Source organism: Suricata suricatta, chromosome 12, assembly GCF_006229205.1.
Source record: "Suricata suricatta isolate VVHF042 chromosome 12, meerkat_22Aug2017_6uvM2_HiC, whole genome shotgun sequence".
Lineage (NCBI taxonomy): Eukaryota > Metazoa > Chordata > Mammalia > Carnivora > Herpestidae > Suricata > Suricata suricatta.
The window spans coordinates 16,079,726-16,085,523 of record NC_043711.1 but is presented as its reverse complement, the minus strand read 5'-3'; the positions used below and the strand labels follow the sequence as shown (position 1 = coordinate 16,085,523).

Below are 5,798 nucleotides of genomic sequence, written 5' to 3'. Positions count from 1 at the left end.
GCCCCCCTTCCCCCTGCCCGGGTCCCCAGGACGCCCGGACCCTCGGCCAGGTGGGTGCTGCGGTTCCCGCCTCCCGCCCGCGGCCCTGGCCAAGCCCTGCCCACTCTCGTTCCTCTCGGAACAAACACCCTAGTTTCTACTGGGAAAGCAGCGGGGGCCTGACCACCGCCTGGTTTTAATAAGGAGCTGGTATTTCCCCGAAATCGCGGGCCGGTGGCTGACCTCACGGGGATGACGGCTGGCGCTGGGCCAGGGGGCGGGATCCGGCTCTCGGGTGAGCCCCTGACGCCTGGTCTTGCGGAGAAGTCAGGCGGGGAGGAGGGGCTCCGGTTTCTTGTCCCAGCTCTGCTGCTGCTCGCCCCCAAATCCGCCCATCTTTCTGTCCGCTGTCGCTTACCCAGTACTGCCCAAATCCCTCCTCAGCCCTGCCCAGGGTCCGGCTTCACCCCTGCGTCCTCACCTGGGGTTTCCTCTATTGTAGGATGGGGCTGTTGTGGGATTAGAGAGGGGACCAGTGACGGGGAGCGATGGACCCCAGCAACAAGTAATTTCCCGAGGGCAGGGGGAGGGGGCTCTCGGGAGCTGGGGGGCCATGGATCAGGCCTGAGCTTCCTGGAGTAGGGTAGCAGAGGCAGGGGGTAGGGCCTGGGGAACTGTCAGCCTGGGGTAGACAGACAGGGACAAGTCAGGTGTCTGGCAGAATGACAGTGCTCAGTGAAGGGTCAGTGTAGGGGGCTGGAGAGGGTGTCAAGGAAGGCTTTCCAGAGGACAGGCAGGTGAGCTGAGGTGCGCCTAGTCAGGTGGAGACATGGGGGGGGGGGCAGAACTTTTAGGCCCTGAGGGGGTGGGGTGGGGGACAGAATGGAGGAGAGTGGGGGAAGGCATCTCCATGGTGAGTGGGGCCTCTGCCTGGGGCCCTGTGCAGTGGCAAGGAGCCCTGGGAGCTGGTCCTGAAGTCCCCTCTGTAAATGAGGGATAAAGACTGAGAGAGCTGGAGGGGGACGCAGGGTCTGGTGGAGGGCCAGGGACCGGGAGCCACAGAGGGAGCAGGGAATCCGAGAGAGGAGATGCAGCAGGCAGGGAGGCGGTGACTGGTGGCTACAAGATTTTGTTTGTCTGCTCTGGGGCCTGCAGGGTCCAGATGCTTGGACCCCTCCAGAAAGTAACAATAACAGGGACTAAACAGGGACTAATACTTGTTGAGTGTGGCATGTGCCAGGCATGTCTCTAAGCTCTTGAGAGTTATCAGGCTTCTTGCACTAAGATTCTATGGTTTCATTCATTTGGCAGATGTGTATCAAGTCCTTACCACGTGCCAGACAGGTGCCAGGGGCTGGGGATCCAGCAGCGGCGAGACAGACTGTGCCTGCATAGCGTTCACACGTGGAAGGGGACGCCGGTGCATGTATGCATGAGTAGACTATATAGTGCAAGCCACTCAGCCACCCCAAAGAATCAAAGGGTCAGGGGGACACCGAGTGGGGGGCACAGCTTTTGAGAAGGTGTCCTGGGGAGCCTCATTGATCAGGTGACATTTGAGACCAGACCAAATCTGGCCCGCTGTCTCTGAGCTGAGGATGGTTCTTACAGAAGAGCATTTGCAATCAATCAATTCTGTGATGGAGAAATTTTGATGGTATCCTTCTAAAAGAATTTCATTCTTCTCCTTTGTGAACCTGTATTACCAAAAAATAAAAACAAAAAACAGTACTCATAGTTGTGATTTTATATATATACATATATATTTTGAATGTTTATTTTTGAGACACACACACACACACACACACACACACACACACACACACACAGAATCCCAAATAGGCTCTAAGCTCTGAGCTCTCAGCCCAGAGCCTGATGCGGGGCTTGAACCCAAGAACCTCAAGATCATAATCTGAGCTGAAGTGGGACACTTAACTGACTGAGCCTCCCAGGCACCCCAGTTGTGATTATATTTTGAATTTCATCAATAAATGTTTTGTGGAAATTCGTTTTCTCTGTTTCTATTTAAATATGTGTGTAATATTCTTGATTTTGTCTCTTGGCCCACAGAGCCTAAGATATTTATTATTAAATATTATTATTTATTATTTTATGGAAAAAGTTTGCCAACCCTGGTATAGACCCGGGAGGTGAGGAAATGAACTGTCTGGATATCTGGAGGCAGAGGGAACAGCCAGTGCAAAGGCCCGGAGGTAGGAGGTAGTGAGGCCCATCAGGAAAGGATCAGAGGGTCCTGGGCGGTTGCCACTTCCTAGGTTTATTAATTAATTTATTATTATTTTTTAGAGAGAATGCAAGTGAGCGAGGGGGGGAGAGAGAGAGAGAGAGAGAGAGGAGAAAGGTGGGGCTCACTCAAAGTAGGGCTCGTGTTTCACCCAAAGCAGGGCTTGTGCTCACCCCACGCAAGGCTTGAACTCATGAACCGTGAGATCATGACCTGAGCCGAAGTCCGATGTTTACAACTGAGCCACTCAGGCGCCCCAATTCCTAGGTATTTTTAAAAATGTGTGTGGCAATCATTGTAGAATAGTTTGTTTTATATTTTCTAATTTGTGATTGCTGCAGGATAGAGGTTATTGATTTTGTATATTGATCTTTTCTCCCAGCCCTCTAAGTCTATTTTTTTTTAGTTTTATTAATTTTTCAGTTGGTTCATTTGGATTTATTTTGGAAGGCAATTATGTGTTCCACCAACGGTGAGTTTTGTATCTTCCTACCTGCATATGATTCAGTTTCTTCCTTTCTTTCCCTCCTTCCACTTCCCTCCTCCTGGCCTCCCTATGCTCTCCTCACCTCCTTCCTTTGGCCTTATACCTTCCTCCTCTCCCCTCCCTTCCCCACTCTTCGCATTTAATTCTCTCCTTCCCCTGCTGTGTCTTCCTCTCCCCACTTTCCTACTTTCCCCTCATAAAAATGAGAATCTAAATTTTCAAAAGAGACTCGATGAGAGGTATCTCCATCATGTACCTTTGATGGCCTCCCTGGAGTAGGGGCAGAAGGCTTTGTCCCCAGATGGAACCTGGATGTGGATGTGGGGACTGGGAGGGCCATACATAGACTCCAAAAGGGGAAGTCAAAAGAATGTCTGTGACAATCAGAAGATGCTTTGTTATAGGAAACAGAACTCTGAGTATAAAGGAGACCAGTGGATGGTTGTTCCTCAGGAGTCCAGGCGTCAGATGGCTTCAGGACCTACAGTTCATTCCTGTGTGCTCTGCCATCCTCAGGATCAGAAAATGTGAGTCTTTCAACTTTGATTTCTTTTTCAAGATTGTTTTGGCTATTTGGAGTTCTTAAGATTCCATATGAACTTTAGAATAGGTTTTTCTATTTCTGCAAAAGAAGACACTAAGATTTTGATAGCAATTACACGGAGTCTGCAGAGTGCATTGTATAATATTATCATTTTAACAGTAATACATTAAGTCCTCCAATCCATGAATATGGGATGTCTTTCTGTTTACTTAAAGTCTTTAATTTCCATACGGTTCTTTCACCTCCTTGCTTAAATTTACTTATTCCTAAGTACTTTTATTCTTTTTGATGTTATTGTAAATGGGATTGTTTTCTTCCACTTTCTTTAAAAGTTTATTTATTTATTTTGAGAGAGACAGAGAGAATGTGAATGGAGGAGTGGCAGAGAGAGAGGAGAGAGAGAGAATCCCAAGCAGGCTCCACATTACCAGTGGAGATGTGGGGCTCGAACCCACAAAGCTGTGAGATCATGACCTAGCAGAAACTAAGAGTCAGATGCTTAACCACCCGGGGCACCCAGGCGCCCCTGTTAATTCCCATTTTGATTGTTCACTGTCAGTGTGTGCATTAGATAATGGATATTTGTGTGTTGATTTTGTATCCTACAACTTTTCTGAATTGGTTTATTATTGCTAACAGGTTTTTCTTTTTTTTTGTGAAATCTTTATGGTTTTCTGTGTATAAGATCATGTCATCTGTGAACAGAGGTAATTTTACTTCTTGTCAATTTGAGTGCCTTTACTTCTTTTTCTTGCCTAATTGCCGTGGCTGGACCTTTCAGTACTATGTTGAACAGAAGTAGTGAATGTTGGCATCCTTGTTTTGTTCTTGATCTTAGACAAAAGCTTTTAGTCTTTCACACCATTGAATATGATGTTCACTGTAGGCTTTTCATATATAGCCTTTATCATGGTTAGGAAATTTCTCCATATTCCCAGTTTACTGAATGTTTTTATCATGAAAAGGTGTTACGTTTTGTGGAATCCTTTCTTGCATCTCTATTGAGATGTCTCCTTAAGGACAGTTTTTATTATCTACCTTTTCCTCCTATGCATTTCTTGTTTCTTTGCATGTCTTGCAATGTTTTCATTGAAAGGCAGACAACAGGTAATATATTATAGCACATCTGGACATGGGTTCTGTGCCCCCCGGCCCCACCCTGGACTTATGGTTGTGTTGTTGGTTTGGTCATTTGTTTCTTTGTTTAGCGGCTTGGGTAAGATCATTCTGTGAAGTCTATTTCCCTTCCATTTTGCAGCCTCTGATACACCCCTGCTCAGATCACCGCCTCCCTTATTTTAGGTTCCTTCCTGAATCAGTATAAGCTACTCATTGGCCAATAGTTGTGTGTAAGCCCCTTTAGTCAGTTTTATTTTCACTATTTACTGTTGAATATGTGTATTTATCTTGGAGACTGCTTTCACAGCTTAGGGAATTTACTTTTCCCCTACATGTTCAGCCAGGGACCAGTAGCTTGGAAGTCCCTTATCCATTCACTCCCTACAAGATGTGGTCTGTGCACAATAGTGTGTGCCTGGTCTTTTGGGCTCTCTCTTTCACTAGTTTTTTCTGTTAAACTTCCAGTCAGTCTACTGTTTCACTTTTTGATGCTAGTATTATGGGGCTATCAACCCTCTCTTAACTGTTAATCAAGAAGATCTCCATTTTTTCAACAGCTCCCTTAGGCACGAATTTCTCTACCACCTGTTCCAAAGAATTTCACTATTTCAGGCAGAGCTGCTGAGCATGCCTCCTTTCAGCCTGCCTACCCTCTGGGGCAGCGCGTTTGTGCTGCTGCACCAGGGCTGGGGCTGGGGGTGGCAGCCCGCTTCTCCTTCAGTGAAACGCCTGTTCTCTGAGTGGGCACTGGGCAGAGAGATGGAATCCACGGTCTTCTCACTGGCCCTTCCCATGGTGGAACCTCTGGTCTGAGTGAGCTGGGAGGGGGCACTTGCAGCCCTGCATTCGCAGCCTGCTATGCCTGGGGTAGACCTGCTGCCCCGTGAGTAGGAGCAAAGTGTGGGAAGGGAGTGCCACTCTTCTTGGGCACGCCTGTTGGCACAGGGCTTCTGCAAATGGACTTTGGAAAATGAGAGACACCAGCTATCTCCTTCTTTGGAGGTGAAATCTTAGCGGGGATGTGGGGGGAAGGAGATCCCATCGCCTTGGCTACTTACTCAGAGCAGAGGTCCATGATATGGAGCTAAGGAGGGAGGATGGGAGCTGGTCACGGCTCAGATGCCTTAGACTCTTGCTGTTCTTACCAAGTTTTGTAGATTTTCTCGTGTAAATATTTCTTGATGTTTTGTATACCCATAGGGTTTTTCCAGATCCCTGACATCACAGTTTTTGAAAAATGATTTTCACCAGTTAAATAGCTTTTTCCCTAGGGAGAGAATCAGCCAAGATCCTCATGAAGCCATTCTGGAAGTCCAAACTCCCAAGTTTTAGAAAACTCTTGAAAAATTTGCCAATTTTCACAATCTTTTTCTGTTATTCTAATTTCTCTTATGATCTGCGGGAATGATTTGTGTAGTTTCAGT

General features: G+C 47.2%; 1 long non-coding RNA gene across 1 annotated transcript; it reads left to right on the top strand.

Annotated features, from left to right (window-relative positions):
- On the top strand, positions 1 to 1,710 carry LOC115275221. The gene is made up of 2 exons (XR_003901429.1): positions 1 to 50; positions 1,291 to 1,710. It is a non-coding gene; the product is annotated as an uncharacterized LOC115275221 (long non-coding RNA).
- Positions 1,711 to 5,798: the final 4,088 nt, after the last annotated feature.